Source organism: Stegodyphus dumicola, chromosome 4 (genome assembly GCF_044657685.1).
Source record: "Stegodyphus dumicola isolate Sdum_Otavi_A_Nest chromosome 4, ASM4465768v1".
NCBI lineage: Eukaryota > Metazoa > Arthropoda > Arachnida > Araneae > Eresidae > Stegodyphus > Stegodyphus dumicola.
The window spans coordinates 77707839-77728279 of NC_140771.1; the positions used below are offsets into that span (position 1 = coordinate 77707839).

A 20441-nucleotide genomic window follows, 5' to 3' on the forward strand; every position below is an offset into this window, starting at 1 on the left:
AAATCTATATCAATTTGAAGTTTTTTTTTTCCAAATTTATTAGCACGAAGTCCGTAAAAGTGTTAGTTCATAAAAGCTATTATTCTCGAAACGGAATTTGCGTCGAATCACTTTTCAGATGGTTGCCACCAAACATTATCGCCCTGTATGTAATGCCTGTATATAATGAAACCAAATAATGAAGAATCTACATGAGTGTATGTATGTTTCTCACACTGTGAAAAAACAACGGTACCTAGAATGACCAACTTCCGAATAACATACTCCTCCTCCCGAGAATGGGCAACTGGAAGCCCGAATTAAGAATTTCGAATTTGTTTTATTGTCTGTTTCATATCTTGTAAAACTTTAAGGAATTTTAAACTCAACAATTTCAAAGTGAGTGGCAACACTGTAGACAAGAAAACATTTTTATGTCCAGCGCACGAGACTGTCTATCGGAAATTATCAAGATATGCTGTTTTTAAATATTTTTAGCACAATGTGGCGTTAGGCCAGTACCTCCTATATACGGTTTATAGGAGGTACTGGTTAGGCCAAATGTTCTCGAAATGTGTATGTGTCTGTAATTCCCCCCCCCTCCAAAGGTGGGCACTTTCCTATAATGGCATTGGCCACGTCTGCAAATGTAAAAAAGCGCACCTTTCGGTAATATAAACTTTCAGATTTTTTTTTTTTTTTTACTTTTTAGTTTCTTTTTCATATTCAAATAGGAAATGGGGAATAATTTGAGGTTACTGCACTTATTAACGTGGCAGAAGCTTCAAAAAATTCTTTGTCACGTAGTCGAAACAAAATACGAAAATAATCAAGACTTCGTCGAAGAAGATTTAAGTCGGATTCGGACATCATCCTGTGTTGGCACTGGATTGGCGATTGTTTTGCTGATTTTCGAGTACATTTGGCGAGTTTGAGTGCACTTTGCTGAAATCGCAGTCTCATACTAGGGCAATTCGTGTGATTCATTCGTAGTGGGCTGTGGAGTTTCCTTGACAATTGTTAGTGAAACGTTGGAAAGATAACAATAATGGTTAACTACATATTATCTGGCTATTAAAGGTAAGGCATTTATTTTTTTATTATATTAAAGAACGGAATAAAACATTTGTTTACTATCAACGTGTAAAAAACTGTGACGTTAGGCTTAATATTGCTGGGAACCTTGCAGATAGCTTACGTGATCTGAATTAAACTTTTATTTCTTTAAAAAGTAGATATGCATGAATTAAGGAAGCTTAATATGTATTATGTATAGTTATTTAACAATGTATACTGCTATTGTCCATCCGCATGTAAAGTTAATTTTTCACTTGTTACGCACTCGTATATGCGGCATAAACATAGAATAACTTACGTGTACCGAATTTTTTTTCACCCATTTTATATCAAGATAATTAAGATTGAGTGTAATTGTTTATAGTGTTATTAAACTATTTAAGCATGCGTATTTTTATTATTCTTGCATGCGTATAAATATTATCCGAAAGAAAATATGCATGACTCATTTAATTTATGCAGTATTTCATCCTTTAATACCTTTAAATACTAATGAATTTTTAGTTATTTAATATTGTTTGCACTGTTGCCTATGAACGTTCCACTACGGTTATAAACTATGTAGGATCTTTAAAATGTAGTTTTGTTTTGTTAGAATAAAATACTATGTGTTGATAAGATTGTAGTTTGTTTCATATGTAAATGTAGTTATATTTTTGTGCAGTAGTTTTTCTCGAAGAAACTATGAATTTGATATTCTGTTAAGAAAGAACTGAGCATTATTTCTAAATTCAAACTGATCAGTTTGGAAGTGAATACATGCTGTGATAGATATTGCATAAGACTAAAAAAATGAGAAAAATTTCAATATTGTTCAGTGTCTGTTTGTTAGAACATTTGAAGGATGTATAAGAAAGTTTGACGGAAAAATGCATGTGTAAAGTAAAATGCACTATTTGAAATTGCATGTCATCCAATTACCCTTTTTAAAATTTATTTTGTTTTTTATCTTAAATGTTTGATAAAATATAGGTAATGTCTTCCAGTTTTGTTTTGATATTTTATCTTTAATATTTGATAAAATATGGTTTGTGGGTTAGATTAATGTAAATGCTATCATCAGTGCATACTAAATAACTTTTGTATAATTCTATTCTAGTTTGTGATATTTTAAATATTGCTGTAATGTTTGTATTATGGTATTATTGATATTTGACATATATTTTAAAAATTATGAATTAATTAGCTAAGCAGTGTGCAGTAACATTAATTTATCTGTTTTGAAGAAGCTAAAAAATTATCAAAAAAGGTGCTATTTTTGAATTATAAAAATATGCTCTTTTTTTAAGTGTAATCTACTCATTTTTTTTTCATCTGGCTTTATGCAGTGAATTTTTATTTTTGTAAATTTAATTTGGCTTTATTCAGGGGCGTTAATTTTACTGCGGTCGTTCTTTTTCATTTTAAGTACGTTACAGGATGGAAATCTAAAACTAACTGTAGAGTGGCATAAATTGTACTGTGTAAGGCATTTTATGGCATGCAAATTACTTCTGATCAGTGCTATGAATAAAAGAATAACTTCTCAATCTTAATTGCTTTATACTAGTACTATAACTTTTAAAATTAGAATTATGTATAGTATTATTTTTCACGCACTGATTTTCCACAACCAAAATTTCACGTACTGATTTCCCACAAAGGTGACATCCAACTATACTGCCACAATCAGTCCTTAAGCTCTTTTGACTTACTCATTGTTTCACAAACGCAAATATCACCTGAAAACCACTACCAACACTTTTATAGCTTTCGATTATATATCAAATTATGTCACCTGCCAGATCCATTTCTCTGGAGATTTTATTGGCCAGATAGTGTATTATAAGAATTAAAAGTTAATGTGTAACCTTGTAGGAGTGTTTTTGCAGATAAAGGTATATGAATGTGTTTTAGTAGTTTGTTCATACTGCATTTTAAAATCAAATTGTATTTACTTAACTGTAAAAGAAAGTAATATTATAGTTCAAGTCTAAGAAATTGCATGCTTTCATTGCTACCAATGATAAGGACTGATAAGTTAACTCATTGTGGTTGTTATCTTCAGCTGTTAGATGAGTATCTAAGGTGTGGCATATGCATCTTAAGATTAAAAGAAAGGAAAAATGGTTTTGTAAAATTTGCAAAAATATACTTGTCATTCCTAATATACCTAACAACCCTACGTGAAGATCATGTGAATGCATGGTTTAAAGAACATCACGAATTTGATTATGAAAGATTTTTAAATTAGAAGATTAAAAACTTTTTACTATCTGTATGAATTTAAAAATTAGAACATTTACTTAACCAGTTAACTGTGGTGCTCTTGTTTAACAGTGCGCTCCATTTTGTGTCGCCAGAATAGAGCCATGACGAGTATATTCGTCAGTCATAGAGTAAGTTGCGCTGGTAAGATATTTGATGAAAAAGATGGGTTTATTTTATAAAATTGAAAATTTTATTACTAATATTTACTTATTTGGTTAACAAAAGCATATATTACATACATATTGAACTTAAAATGCAATAAATTAAATATTATGCATAAAAGTAAGAATTTAAATTCCTGCTGTGGAGTGATATTCAGTGAAACAGGGTACTTACTATACACAATGGGACTTTGCAAATCGAACACCAGTAATGCTATTTCTTCCTGATCTTACGTTTGTAGCAATGCGAACATCTTCACGTAGGGTTGTTTTTTTTCCCCCGATGATCTGAGTATATAATCCGGAAAATTATTCCCACCTAATTGGCTTATATTAGGTCTAAATAGCCGAGTTTGTGCCAATTTATTTCTTTCAACTGGATACTTCACAAAAGTTTCAATAAATTTGAGCAAAAAGTTGATACGCAATAATGTTCCTTTTTTTTTTTTTTTTTTTTTTTTTTTTTGTAATATGAATGTATTCAGACTCCTAATGTCTAAGAAATGGTGAAATATCTTTTTGTAGTACTTTTTGAATCGTTTTCTTGCTGTGGAGTACGCTATGATAATTCCATCGCTCATAATAACCACGCATTTTTTTATTATAATCAATCACTATCTCCGGTTTCTTTGTTATTATTTTTCTTTTCTCTGTTTCTATTATGTTATCATTATGTACAGTACTTACTAAATAAACCTCCCTCTTATTGTTCCATTTCATTATAGGCATGACGAGTATACTCGTCAATCACAGTTAACTGGTTAAGTATTTATGACTCAAAATACTTCTCATTAATCTTAATTTTTCCCTCATGTTTATATTACCTATTCAAAATAATAGGGGTGGACAGGGTGGAAAGGAATTAGCTTCCTATTGAATATTATTTAAAATCCTTGGTCAGTTTTAATAATGGGACAAAAACATTTTTTTTTCTTGCAGTAGAATTGTTACGCATTGCAAAAATTTGGGTAAAGCGCAGAATTGCCCACTTATTTGTTTGGCGCTTTTTACACGAGTAAGAACTGGATATTTGTCAATTTTCTTTGACTTTTTAAGTGAAAATAGGTCTATGTGCACATGGATACCGAATATGTGTAATTCTTAAAAACGTGCCAAGCAGTGGGTGATTCTGCACTGTACTCATTATTATGCAACACCATTATCCAACAGTTCGGGATGTTTGTGGCAAGCGTCTGTAGATACTGCAAGGGTACTTGTAAGAACTTGGCTAATTCATTCCACCTAATTGTGCTAGTTAACAACCCTACCTCCAGCATGAAACATGGCTTCATATGTATGCATGATATTAATTGTAAAGATTGAGGAAGTCTTAATACTAAGTAAGCATGTCTATCCTCACTTCGACTAGTGATTGCAGTCTTCCGCTTATAATTTCTGAGAGTTATGTTTCAAATGGATGAAAATTTTGGTGTTTCCTTCAGAACCTTTTGGATCATGTGTTGTGGTAAACCACATTTGTAAAATGCCTGTATTTGTTATTTTTAGTATTTTATGTGAACATTTTCTGAACCGCTTCTATATCATTCTCATCTTAAGTTTAGAAAGGTAACTGACTACATCGTATAATGAATTCTATCATTGTAAGAAACAAAATGCTTTTTGTTTCATGAATATTGATGAAACATTAAGCAAGTTACAAACCATAATACCATTCAGTTTTCAAAGTCCATTCATGTGACAGGTTTTGAAAAGATATAAAACATTGCTATCAGAACCTGACTTCTTATTAGTCTTTTCTTCTCTAACCTGTACAACTCTTTGGTTTTACCTCTCCCTGAAACATACCAGGTTGTTCAATAAGTTCGCGGAACGGAAATGAAGAAACCAATTTTTATTTCTAAAAATGACTTTCTAAATGAATAAAAATGAAAATTTTTCAACGTAATTTCCCTCAACTTCAATACACTTATTCCAACAGTCTTCTAATTTATGGATCCCTTGACTGTAGTGGTTTTTCGGCAGCTCTGCAAAATATCCCTCCACGGCAGCTATTACCTCTTCGTTTGAAGAAAATCATTTTCCACGGAGATATTGTTTGAGGTGTGGGAAGAACCAGAAGTCGGAGGGAGCTAAATCTGGCGAATAGGCTGGATGTTGCAACAATTTGTACTTCAATTCAGTTATTTTAGCAATGGTTTTTTTGAGCTGTGTGCGCAGGTGCGTTATCTTGGTGGAAAATGATTTTCTTCTGTAATCTGGGTCTTCTTTCACAAATTTTTTTGTCTAACTGATTCAAAAGGTTACAATAATAATCCGAATTGATTGTTTTGCCAGTTTGAAGGTAATGTATAAACAAAATTCCTTTCGTATCCCAAAAAACTGATGTTAACACATTCTTGGCTGATTTTTTGCACACGAACTCGTTTCGGCGCCGAAGAGCCAGGTTCACAACACTCCTTAGCCTCCTGTTTTGATTCAGGATCATGATGGTAGACCGAAGTCTCATCCATTGTGATAAATCGACGGATAAAGTCACTTTTATTCTTCTTAAAACGCTCCAAATGTTGCTGGCAAAGTCGCATCCGAATGTGTTTTTGCTCCATCTTTAGAGAATGCGGCACCCATTTTGCACAGAGTTTTTGAAACCCAAATTAACACTCAAAATATTGCTCACTGTGCCCAATGAAATGCCTAAAGCCTCTGGTAAATCTCTTTCAGTCAAATCGACGGTCTTCCAATATCATATCTTGTATTTTTCCGATGATTTCTGGTATTGATGCCGTTTTTGGACGTTCCTCTCGCGAATCGTCTTCAAGGCTGGTACGACCACTTTTGAATAAACTAGCCCACTTACAAACTATTGTTTTTGAAGGAGCAGATTCACCTAACACATTCACCGTTTCGTTATGAATTTCCATTGCCTTTAAACCTTTCTTTACAAAGAATTTGATAACTGCACGTTGCTCAATTTTATCCATACCTGAAAAAAGCCACAACACGTTAGATATAAAGGGCGGTTAAACAATGAATAAATTAATAGATCGAAATGAAACTTTTGACGTGTTCCTAAGAAAGAACAAATATGAAAATGGCTTCAAAGTTTTAGTTCTAATATTGATGAATAGATGGCGCTCCGCGAACTTATTGAACAACCTTGTATATTCTCCTTTGGGGATTCTTTATTGATGGGCGTTCAGACTGTAATGGTTTTCTGTTTTAATTAAAATGTTAAATATCGAATCGTTCTAAAAAGAAGTTTGAGTAGTGATTTAGTACATGATCTACTGCTTTTTGCTAGTTATTTATTAGGGTAAGATTGTGCAAGTCGTACCTTTTAAATATTAGGTGCAATATCACATGAATTGCACCTCCTTCGGCAAAATGAGTTATATCTTGGCCATATTATTTCACTTAGTGTTTGTCTCCCTGTAATATTTATAAGGAAGACTGTGAAAAGAATATGGTTCAGTATATAAAATGCAAAGGATTGGTACATGACTTAAGTGCTGGAATTTACAAAAAAATGAAAAAAGAAAGAAAAAAAAAAAAAACTTTCTGATCATTGTTCTAATTGTATACATAAATTGAGGAAAAGAAAGTTTTATTATAATTATCCTATTTTAAATTCAGTACAACTTAAGTTATAGGTGGTATAACTTACAATATGGGTTATCTAAGTACTCTTAAGTTCATGTTCTTAAATTTTATCAGCTACATTCAAGAGAGTAGATTGTATGGAATTTCATTGCAATAAATATCAGAAATGACAACACAAGATATTATATAATAGACATAGTTTTTATTTTTTCATAGAGCCTATGATTTATATACATTTTTTCTTATGGGCCATGTTATCCTGCTTAGATGATTTCATTAAGACACTTCTTAAATATGGAAAGCAAATGCTAATGTAACTTTTAAATTTTTAATTCCATTAAATTTAAATTGCTCCCAGTTTAACAAAAAAATCAGCAGTCACCTTTAAAAGTGTAATTTTTATGAATCCTTCAGCCATATACTCAGGTGACTGAGGACGGGTACACCTGTTGTTTAACAAATGTAAGCAGGTATATGTCCTACGCCCTCCACTATCTTGAACTGGCAAATCCTGAGGGCCAGGAGCCCTGCCGTGGGAATGCATTTGCTTCTCTGTGAAGTCGCATGAACAAACAAATGCCTGAATGATGTTAAATGAATGTGCTAGCTGCATGAATATATAAGCATTAGCTGTTAGAATGTGTTGGTGATGCCGTTGGGTGAATGTTGCCATAATTCTTAAATACATCAAATATTAATGCTTATAACAGTCATACTACTACTACTAATAATAATTCTTAAATGCACCAAATATGATTCATCAATTGAATACTTAATTGCAATAAAAACATTTGATTAGTTAATTACATTATCTTGTATACATTAATTTTATGCGTACTAAAGTACGGTTGTTGACACTTGTATATGCTTTTTGTTTACATACACACACAGTAATTCTTGGATACATTCTTGTGTACTTATATAATTCTTGGATAGTTTACACTGGGTACATAAATTCATGTAAGCTTGAATACTTATATATGTTACTGCTTAAAGACTTAATTTATTACTTATTTTTACTGCTGCAATTCTGGCACTACTGTCACTGGTGGGGGAGTATATCATACATTTGCTCATACAAACACTACAGAAGTGTTTCAGGAAGAAAATTGACATAGATCTTACTTATTTTGTAGCCACAATATCCAGTCCTGATGACATTAGCAGGTTAATGATGTAGATTTTCTGTCGTAGGGCTAAAGATCTGAATATGAAACGTCTGAATGGATTGATGTTGGTAGAAGGCATTCTGATATGGAACCTATCAGTTAGTGGACATTCCGTGACGTGGTCAGGGCTTCCTTCTGCTCCGCAAATGCAAAGGTCCAAATTCGAGATGGCTCCTCAAGTGAAGAAATACTCGGGGAATGTGCCATGTCCTCTGATGTATCTAGTAAGCTGTAAGGCAGAGTAGAGTCTATTTATGCAGACTTTTGGGAGAAAATCATGCAAACGATGCCCTTTGTCACTATCCCATCCCGTTTGCCATTTTTGTAGGGAAATGTTCAGTACACAGCATTTAAGATATGATCTTGGTGCCTCGAAATGATTGGGTTGCCTCTATATTAGAAGCCGCTTATTTGGCTTGAGAATCAACGAACTCATTCCTGCATATCCTGCATGTGCCTTGGTCAAATGGAGTGCAATGTTCAGATGCATGCTGTTGTGAAGCAATTGCTGTATGGACTTTACTGGTTGTGAAGAATATGAAGGATTGCGGATCGCTCGTAGCACAAATTTGCTGTCTGAGATTATTTGTATATTTAGGAGATTCTGTGTAATGGCATAGTAAACTGCCTGGAAGATGCTGTTATGTTCTGCGAGGTGCTCGTTTTAGTGATATGGCTGTCCAGAGTTGGTGAGATGGACTAAGGCACTTCCTACACCTCCATCAGATTTTGAGCCATCTGAGAGTCGCTGTGCTGTGTCAGTATGACTGCATTTTTCTCTGCCTGCTGAATAGGTGTGAAATGCAATACATTGTAGGTCAAACTCTAGGTGTGAATGTGGAGCCGTGGTAGGTAATTTCCTGTTGCAGATGGAGTAATTTGGCTGGCACTACCTCTTGATCAGTGTAGATGTGGAGTGGAAGCAGGCAACAGGCCGGCTAAAACATTGAGTGCATTTGTGAAAGTTGCTTGAAAGGCTCTGGTTATGGTAAGAGCAAATGGCCATTCTACTGAGTAGCTGCTTAACTTTTGTGTCCTCCCATTGGTGACACCCAGATGGCAATGGCGTAGGTAACCATTTTTTCAATTGCTGTTTCATACAGTAATTTTTTGAAGTGAGGGTTCCTTCCCTAAGTGGCACCCTGCAGTTGACGTATTTTGTTTGCAATGGCTTGAGTTTTTGTTTTAAGGTATGCTATGTGAAGTAGCCAGGTAAGTCCTTTATCCCACACAAGCCCTAGGAATTTGACTTCATTGCGAAACTTTGTTTCTTCCATTGATAGGAATACATAGCTTCCTGACTGTATTCTTCCCCTTTTTAGGAATGAGCAACTCTATGCATTTGGACACAGAGATGGTTAATTTAATTACTGTAGTATAAATTTGTGAAGATGTTGCATATTCCGTACCACGTTGCTCAATTTCGTTTTGAGTATTCTGGCTAATGCAAAGGTAGTGTCATCTGCTTATACAACTAGTTTTGCATATGATGGCAAGGGATGCCTGATCTTGCCCACTTGGTTGAATGTGAGGTTCCAGAGTACTGGGCCTGCACATGAACCTTGAGAGCAGCCTCTGACTTGTGGTTGTCTTATGATGCCATTATTGGTAGAGATGAGAAGTTCTTTGTCTGCAAGATAATTTCAGAAGGTCTTGTATAGATGGCCACTGCGCGTCCCTTAATGCCTGCTTGATAGCAGGTTACCATAGAGAGTCGAAGGCTTCCTTTAGGTCTAGGGAGATGACAGCTGAGTGCTGTTTCTGCTTTCTGTTGTTTTGAATTGCCGTTTGGAGTTCTGCTAATGCATGGGTAGTGGATTTGTGTGCTCTGAATCCAAATTGGCATGGATTTGCGTGATTTGTGTTTTCTCTTTGGTGTTTTAATCTATTGATGAGCAGCCTCTCATAAGTCTTCCCTAGCACAGAAAGTAAACAGATGAGCTGTGAAGAGGAGAGGACTGTTGGTTTTTTATTTTTCTTAGCAAAAAAGACAACCTGTCCGGATTTAAAAGCTTTTGGAAAGTGATGAAAGGTTAGAAGTTTGTTAAAGTATACCAAAAAGAAAGCTGGGTGAGAGAGAAATGCTATTTTAATAATATTATAGTCAAGGCAGTCTGGTCTTGCTCGTTTATTAGGAAGGCAGTGGAAGGTGGTCCTTAATTCCTTATTAGTGAAGGGCACGTCGTTTGATATTGCCAGATTTGCAGAGTCATGTTGAATTCGAGATTGAGAATCTGTGCCGCTGGAAGCATCGTCTGTAGGAAAGATAATATCTGTGATAGTGCTGAAGGTAGAGGATGTAGCACTTTCTGTGGCAGAGGAGCTGAGCTGAAGGTAAACTTGAGAAGGGGTGAAGACTTTGCTTTTCATTATCTTGTGCAGAGTTCCGTAGGTTTCAGAGTTGGTTGTACAGTATTGCTGTCAGCTTCTGCATTTAGCAGACAGAATACTCCTCTTGTACATTGTTCTTGCTTGTTGGAATTGCAATAGTCTTACTTCTTTCTTCTCTGGTGGGCTGCTACGGATTTTCCGACGAAGTATGCGGCAGTGTAGTCGCATTGTGCGCAACTCCTTCGTCCACCAATGAAGCAGCGTTAATACATTTTGTGTTCCTAGTTGGGAGAATTCCTTGCATATAGGTTGGATGTCTCACAGCAGATGATCTGTTTACGTGTCCAGGGCATAATTGTGGGTACAATCATGAAGCTCATTTAGTTTTGAGGCCAGTAGTAAATGAAGCTGTCAATGGTAAAGGTAATATTCTTGTGATCAGATGCATTGATATCATCTTATACTGTTCAATTGTGTATAAGATTGGTGACCACCAGGGTGGAAAGGGTTATATCTGGCCAACTTATTCCATGGCCACTTTCAAAAGTGGGAGGCCTTGATTCAGGAGGCAGAGGTTTTTGCTGCAGATGGATGGGATCTTTTAAATTGATGCCCATTGGTGTCATTAGAGGAGTATATCCAAGATATGTTGGGAGGTACATTGAGTAGGATCTCTGTAATGGTATTTTGGCCAGGATAGAGGGAAGAGTAACGATGGAGCCTTCTTTGCAGTATGGTTTCTGAGCAATGATGATATCGATATTAAATTTTACTGCATATTGGATTGCTTGAGCGGCAGCCGCTTGGGCTCACTAAGTTTATTTGGAGACATCAGATTGGTCTGTGGTTAATTTTGCACAATTCATTAATAGCACCCTTACTTACTGTGCGAGATTCTTCTGTGGTGTTGGAATTGAATGCACCATTTGTCATACTGTGTATTTCTGTTGGTACATTCAATGTAGCCTATATATCTGTGGCAGTAGATAATTGAATAGGCCGGGTGATTAGTGAGCACATTGCTACTGCCTGTCCTGTAGTTGAAGTCGAAACAGTTGATGCAGCTAGAACGGATGGCCTGGTAGTCTCTTATATTATGAGAACCAGAGCAGTATATGCAGTATGTCCTGTTCTTACAGGTGTTCTGTGTATGCCCTAGTTCTTGACATCTAAAGCATCTCTTTGTGTCAAAGTCCTCCTGCAGGCGATGTGCAGTCTGGGGTTACACATGAGGGACTTAAATGCTGTGGGGGAACATTCCGCAATCCATTTAACATTATTTCTCTTCTTGAGCCTGTAAGGCAATTTAATGGAACTCGTTTGTTTGTGTTCAGAGCTTAAGGCTGATTCAATCTGTTGTTGCTGTCAGTTAGGTGGAATTTTGTGAGCCATATACACAGTGCTGCATAGTATCGCCAAAAAAGAGCCATAGCTTTTATGAATGGATCTTCATGGTGTTTCTGTGAGATAACGTGGAAAACTTGCGGTGTCATACTCCACATGTTGTATAGAGTATTTAGCTTCAAAATTTTCCAGTATGATTTATTTGTTGAGTATTAGTACTGTGTGCAGGATTGACAAAGTTCTTTTGGCGGTTTATTAGTTCGGTAATCATAGGGTATGATTGCAAAAGCGGCAGATCACATGCTACATCAGTACCGAAATTTGGCATTTAGTAAAAATTTATACGATTGTCATTTTTAATATTATTCTTATTCTGTCTGATATTTTTCTTTAACATAATAGATGTCAAAATATTATGTGTAAGGTAATGATAATAGTTTGGCATAAAAAGAAAAAACAGCACATAGTTAATGTATATGAAAAGCCATCATTAACAGAATTAAACCAGTAATCGTTTTAAACACTAATTCTTACTGCTTATGGTAAATTTGTAATTTAATGCAAAATACTTCCTTTTTACTTCGTGCAAGGAAGTAAAAATGGAAAGAAGAAAATTCATACCTGATTTCAATGACTTTGAAAACATTATTAATCCAGCGGTTTAAACAAGCTGAAATTGAATAGCATTTTAGTGTTTGAAACTTAAGTATTAGTAAACAGTAAGATGATTAAATGTTTACCATATTTACCTGATTGCCGGCTAGCTGTTTTACTTATTTCATGATTCAAAAGGTATACCTGCATTTAGAAGCTTATTGTTAATGAAATCTGTAAAATAATTTTGTATTTATTTTCACTTTTAATTTCCTGATATCAGTTTAGTGCTACTTATAATCGAATAAATCCATTACTGTAAAATAAAGTATTTCTTTCTCTAAAGTTTGAATTTTGCATGGAATTTTTTTTAACCTAGTGGTGGCCTCTCCTAAGGCCAGAAGTGGGGGGGGGCATTTTATTTTGGAGGCACCTAATAGACAGCCACAGTTACCTCCTATAAAGAGATGGACAGTTACAATCATGCCAACTTTGAGATTTAAACCCAGGCCCTTCGGTACTGCAGTAGGCTCCCTTAACCACTATACAGTCGAGGCGGCCTGGGAAATCTTAATGATCAATTTAAGTTTTTTTTTTTAAAACTCTGCTTTAGATATCTCTCCACTTACTACATTAGTAACTTTTTAATGAGTCTTCAGAGTGATATACTGTTACGGTTTAATTGCATTTGCTATCCGAAAATAAAAATGCCGACTTGCATCTTTTTTTTTTTTTTTTTTCTTCTTGCTGCTGAAGTATGGAGTAGCAGCAGTCAGTGAGGTGGTGAAGCATATTCTGTGTCCAAAAACTGAGTAGAAGACAATTTCCTTATTTCTGTCAGTACAGTCTTAGTCTTTATGTGGTTCCATTTTAATGTACAAATCTGCAGTGATGAACAGCTAAAATTGTACTATAACTCTGTGCCATCTAAGACTAATAATTATATAAAAATGTAGTATTTCAATGATGTAAAGTAAGTGTAACTGTAGACGTAACTAATCTTACCTCCTGAGTTTTCTATCTATCTACAGGGTGCCTGAATCAAATGTACCTAATTTTGAGAGGTCGCTCTACTTAACAGAGAGTTTAAAAGCATAAGAAAACTGTAGAATTAGATACCAATACTCACAAAGTTTTTATTAAAGAATCGGTACAATTTCATGTGAGTTCCCTTAGCAGCCCTGAGAATGTCTAGCCGGTAGTCCAGTTCTAGCCATGTCGGGTGTAGCATTTCTGGAGTCACAGTAGCAATAGCCATCCGTGGTTATGGAGGCACATAGATATTCAGTATAACTGATGTTTCCTGAGTACACTTTGTCTTTCACATAGCCCCAAAAGAGAAATTAAGAGGAGTCTCATCTGGAGATCTGGTGGCCAGGCAATTGAGCCACCCTGTCCTATCCATCGGTTAGGGAAAGTTGTATCTAAAAATGCACGAACATGCCTGTCCCAGTGAGGAGGGGCCCCATCTTGCTGGAAATAACAGTGGGTTGTAAATGCTGCATTTGGGGTATTGCATAAATTTGTAACGTGTCCAGGTAATTGTTTGCTGTCACAGATGTCTGAGCAAAAACAAAAATTGTCCCATGACTGTATCATATGATAGAGCACATCAGACATTGATTTTTGGGCTGCTCTGTTCCAATTCGTGTAGTGAATGGGGATTTTCTGAGCCCCAAATTCTGCAGTTGTGCTTATTAATGTTGCTACTAACGTGAAATGTAGCTTCATCTGAAAAAAAAAGATGTGGTTTAAAAAGTTGTGTTAGTTTTCGATGTGAGATAACATTTTCACAGCAAATGCTGCACGCTGCGGCCCATAATTTAGTTGCATTGGATCTTTTCCATTCACTTCCCATTTCGAGAAACATTTTGTGTTACTTTTATGCTCTTAGTCTGGGGAGGATTTCTTTTACAACTGTTTGAAACATTCTTTTCATTTTTACTACGGAATTGTACCCTGCATACCAGAGAACAGTTTGTGCCTTCTCTTGCGGTGACACCATTTTTATACTTGTCAGCTCAGCAAAAGTGCAGCTTCAGACATGAGAAAAAATGTTGTCGCCTAACTCTATGAATTCAGCTCCCACATGTGACCAATATTCTCCTGTAGTGCTAAAACGTTGTTTTGAATCAACTGTTCAAAATAGGTACATTTGATTCGGACATCCTGTATATTTTGAACTCCTGCCCTGTTCAATGAAGAGGAGTGCGGGAAGATAATTTTAAATCCTGTGCCGATATGGCCTAGACCTTTAATCAGACATCCTCTAAGCACATCCAACCTGATGAACCGCACTTGACAGCAAATTTGAATTCCCTCGTCAGCCAGACCCACTAGTCCTTTGTTAAACATATAAAGTAATAAAATAGTAGAGTAAGGAAGGAAAACATGTAGTATATGCAGATGGAAAGAAGACATGATATAATTTTCTTTTGATCTCTTGCTCTTTACAATTGTAGACAGGACATGCTATAATCTTGCTGATTCACTCAAGTAATATGATTAATTATTTATAATCACCATGCCTTCATTTTCAATTATATGTTTCATAATTCTTCAGATGATATAAATTTTGTGCCTTCTGAATTATAAAATGAATGAAATGTAACGGTGTTAAGTGAACCTAGCACCAGACTGTTGCTATGGTAAACAAATAATGAATTTTAAAAAGTGTATTTATTCTACTGTGGTTTATGCACTATCGACGAAGTAGATTTAACTCAATCCAATAAGTTTAAATGAAATTGAAGAAAAAAATGCGTATAACATATAGCTTAATATTCCGTATTAAAATATAATTAAATATATATATATATATCCACATATAATTTAATATACATCAGATTTTTTTGCCATAGTTGTTTACATTTGAAACTTAGCAGTATAATGGATTTATTGCCAATCTAGAGAAACTAAGCTTCGCAACAACAAAGTAACGTCTTCTTTTATTATTGCGAATTAAATTATGCTTAGTCCATTCTGGAATTATCTAAGTTATTAAATTACCTCATATATTGACTCTGCATTTACAACAAATTAAGTCAGTTTCTACACCTTCAGTATATTTTTTGCAAAAGTAAACTTTCAGTTTTGTGCACCGAAAAATCTGCCTCCTTGCCTGCTGGCCTAATTGCTTGTTTTTTTGCGTTGAAACTGTAATTTTAATTATATCTTAAATAATAATATCTCGTTCCCCTCCTCCCCCAAAAAACCATCTTAAACAAATACATCTCTTTAAAATTCTAGTTATTCACAAAAAAAGCTTCCCACTGTAACTTTCTTGAAATCAAGTCCATTTTATTATTAGTCCAAAGGTGACTATTGTTTTCGTTTTGTGATTTTGCGTTGGTTCACTATAAGTGTCCGTTTCACTTTTCAATTTGTTGCCACCAAGTGTTAGAGTCCTGCATTATATTTGAAGAAATTAAATAATGAAAAATCTGCGTAAATGTATGTTATTTCTCACATTGTGATAAAACAACGGTACATAGAGCTATTGAATTTTGAATGATGTAATCCTCCTACAAATATGGGCATGTGGAAGCCCAATTTGGAATTTGTTTTATTATCGATTTCATATTTTGTAAAACTTTTAACGAATTTTTGATTAACAAACTCAAGGATTTCAAAGCCAGCAATGGCAACATTGTGCAGAAAACATTATCTCCAGTGCAGTCTCTGTATCAGAAATTCTAAAGATATACTCATTTTAAAACTATTTTGTGATATTGCGAACTGAATTTTATTGTTTAAGTGCGAAAAATGTGATATTTAATAAATAAAGGTAACACACAAAATGTTAAATTGGACGTTCAATTAAATTACTTTAAAACTGAGATGATTATTTTTTACGGTACTATTCCGTTTTGAAGGCCGTAAAAGATTGTAGAGAAAATGTATGCGCGAAAGCGCCAAATCTGGCAAACGTGCCCATTTAATAGCGCGCCAAATCTAGCCTATGCGCTGATTTCAAATTGTGTTAAGTTTAGATAGTTCTATATTTCTTAAGACGCCATTGAAATACTAGTTTAGTTTATAAATCCTTTTTTGATTTTAAATCCTTTTTTGATATCCTATGGATTTAACAATTTCGAAACTGCCGATGATGAAAAATCTGCAGTAAAATTTTTTCAAAGAAAAGGTATCATTCATTATAGAAAATTATGTTTGAACAACTAACAAGATGAAATTATGCTTTAGCGATAACTCGGTAGCGAAATAGCAATGCAGGAATCCATTCAGTTATGTTTAGCCTTTTTTATATAAATTAAAATAATTATTTACTCTTATGCTTCCATTCAGTTATGCTTCCATTCAGTCCTCTCTTATGCTTCCATTCAGTCCTTTTTATATAAACTCTTATGCTTCCATTCAGTCCTTTTTATATAAATTATAATAAGAAAAAAGTATTATATGAAATTAACCTTTCATATAAATTAAAACAATAATCTTTATATATTTACTATTATACTTCCTTTCTTGCGTGTATACGAGACAGTTCCCTTAGAAAATCCTCCACGAAGGCATTTCTTCCTTAAGGCAGATAGCCCTCGAGTGCTTTGCCGTAATCTAATAAAACCAAACCTTTCTTGCGTTAGGGTTGCGGCAATTATTTTTGGCAGCACTGGCATCAATATTTTGGCGATTTTTACGGTCCTCAAAACGGAATAGTACCAATTTTACTTAAATATGAAAAATACATCAGATCTACCTGCGCGGTGACAGACTTACGGCTATCGCACTCTGAGCCAGGAATCTTCCTGGGGCCCTCTTTATTGGAATAATCACCATGTAAAATGTCAACGCAAACTTACAATTAACATTTATTTAATCAAAATTAAACAGTTAAAATCATTTGGAACATAAAACAATCTTTAGACTAAAGGAAAAAAATAACTTAATAGCAGACAAACATATTTAAGAAATCTTATTAACCTGTCATTTTTCATTATTTAAAGTTTTTAAAAAATTTTCTAAGACTAAAACTGTTTTTCTACAAGCTTGGACTTCTGAAATTTTTTTATAGTTTCAACAAATTAATGTTTTTAGGTACTGCATTTTCAATGAAATGATAAATACGTTTAAATGAAATGCAGAAAAAAATGCGTATATTTTAATATTCCGTACAAGGAAGTCGTTGTGTACACATCGGATTTTTTGCTTTGTTATTAGAGAAGGATTACAGCGGTATCGTTCTTTTTGTTGTTAGTTTTATTACTCTCAATCTAACTTCCGGTAGTATATATATATATTTTAATATCTTACCATCTACAGAAATTTAAATTTTAAAAAAGCATTTTAAGTAAATCGGTGTTGCTAGTTGCGTATGTGGAAAGTGGGAAGAAAGTCGTTTATTTCATTAAAATTTTCACTCTGAAAAACGGATTATATTAGGCAACAAAAACAGTGGGAACAGAAAATATTTATTTTAGATAGTTTCGAAGTCCACGTAATATTAGGAAATTTTAAATTTTGATTTCCAGAACGCATGTGAGAGTTGTTTGGAACACTGAATACAACTGCTGTCTGTTTCAAAGAGATTTTTATCGGATCGTATCAAACAGATCGTACTTTTCGTAGAGAAGATATTTCATAGATTGAATCGCATTTATTATTTTATTAGTCATATCAGTAAGAGACTAATTTTGAGAAAACAAATAGCGCTGTGCGAAGTGGCTACGACACACTAGCGCGTGGAAGATAAAAATATTTTATTTCTGTTAGTGGCATACGCTTTGCAGAGCGCCAGTGCAATGCTTTTTAATCTCCGAGTTTGTTAATCAAGAAATCAATATATATATAAAACTGAAAGGTTTCAGATTTTAAATTACGTCCAGAGTACAGTTTTTTTTTTTTAGCATTTTGTCTGTTACCTTTATTTATTAAATATAACGTTCTTCGCACTAAAATCATAAAATTCAGTTCAACAGCAATATCTCAAGATAATTTTAAATTTAGCATATCTTAGAATTTCCAATGCAGTCTCGCCCACTGGAGATAAAAATGTTTTTTCTGTACAACGTTGCCATGGCTCGCTTTGAAATCCTTGAGTTTTTTTAATCAAAAAGTCGTTAAAGTCTTACAAAATATGAAATCGATAATAAAACAAATTCTAAATTTTGGCTTCCATATGCCCATATTCGCAGTAAGATTACGTCATTGAAAATTCGATGGCTTTATGTACTGTTTTATCACAATGCGAGAAATATGCAGATTTTTCATTATTTAATTTCTTCAAATATAATGCAGGACTCTAACATTTGGTGGCAACAGTTTGAAAAGTGAAACTGACATTTATAGTAAACCAACGCAAAATCGCCAAACGAAAACAATAGTCCTTCAGGGATATAAAGTCCCTTTGGCTAAAAAAAATAAAATGTGAAAGTTTTCAGATTTTACATTACGCCCAAAGGGTCGTTTTTTTAACGTTTTATGTGCTACCTTTATTTATTAAATATCATGTTCTTCGCACTTAATATCGCATGAGGCATATCTTTAGAATTTCCGTTACATAGTCTCGCGCGCTGGAGATGGGAAATATTTTTTTTTTTCGTACCGTATTGTCATTGTTCGCTTTGAAATCGTTGAGTTATTTAAATCAAAACTTCGTTAAAGTGTTACAAAATATGAAATCGATAAAAAAAAATTCGTACTTCCAGATGCCCATATTCAGTGGAAGACTACATTATTCAAAATTTTAAGGCTCTAAATACCCTTGTTTTATTACAATTTATGCAGATTCTTCATTAAATGTAACACAGGGTTCTGATACTTGGTGGCAACCATTTGAAAAGTGAACCAAAGCAAAATGCCAAAACAAAATTAATAGCCCCCTCTGGACTAATAAATAATAATAATAATAATAATAAAATCAGACTTCGGAAGTGCCCATGTTCGTTTGAAGGACTAGTGTGCTCGAAATGGGTCGCTGTAGGTCCTGTCGCATTTCTACAATAAGTGTAACATAATACAGGCTCTTCATTGTTTAATAATAGACAAGAAAAGTCGGTCTGGAGGCTGAGATTGCAGACTCCAAATACTCCATAATCAAATTTATTTTAGCTTGGAAATTCGTTGTAGGTGCTAATATTTTTTATAGATGCTTTAGGAATTCCTTTTAAAATCTATAACTTAAGAAGTTTTTGCTATTACGATTTTTAATGTCAAGATTAGCTCCCGAGGTGCATTGCATTTGTTGTTGAGAAACTTCGATATTTACGAAGCACATCTCAGTATCGTGTTTATTCAGCATTCTAAATCCAATAAAATCCGAAACTCCGAACATATTTCGATCGCAAATATATTTCTGTTTATATATGTGTGGCACTTTAAACAGAAGATTTGTAAAGTTATTGTTTGCATTAGAAAGGGGAGTTCTGAAAAAAGAATTGTGCTTATATGTGACCGTGTTATAAAATTCATTATCTTTCATCTCGAAACTTTTAATGAGTCCCCAAACGTCTTAAATTCAAATGGTCCAAGCAACAATAACTAGATCGTTACATGAAATGCTATACTGTCGCGAATTTTATATATAAATAAAATAGTTTAATGAAATTATATCTAAATTGTATCTCTTGTGTGATGTAACACAAGAATGCGAAGTTTCGCTGGAAAAATAAGGTTACAGAAGCAAGTCCGTCATTAATGCCAAGCTGGCAATGGTTTTTTGAGAAAAGCGTAGGCATTCTAAATTTCTGGGCTGAGGTGGGAAAACTGAGACTAGAGAGAGCATCAGTTTTCAGTTCAGAGTATTAAGGTATCGCTGTGCGAGCTTAGGTATTTGAGGCTTTTTACATTGCCTTGTGCCGTGTGTTAGTGGTAACTGTTGATTGTGATCTGTCGTAATAAAATCTATACGACTACTTTTGTAAAAAGTTCCAGAATTATAAAATGTTTCTTTAGGAAATAAATTTCATCAAGCTATTATTGCTTCTCTGTGCATTCAAACCATTACAAACCCTTTTTTCTTCCA

The 20441-nt window shown here is 34.2% G+C and overlaps 1 protein-coding gene across 1 annotated transcript in view; it reads left to right on the top strand.

Moving 5' to 3' along the window:
- The first annotated feature begins 905 nt into the window (after window positions 1-905).
- Window positions 906-20441, top strand: part of LOC118194039 (phosphatidylcholine:ceramide cholinephosphotransferase 1-like) — a 140708-nt gene continuing 121172 nt past the window's right edge. Inside the window, exon 1 of the mRNA XM_035365222.2 lies at window positions 906-1059. The gene's annotated coding sequence lies outside the window, so the exon portion shown is untranslated. The remainder of the gene's footprint in view (window positions 1060-20441) is intronic.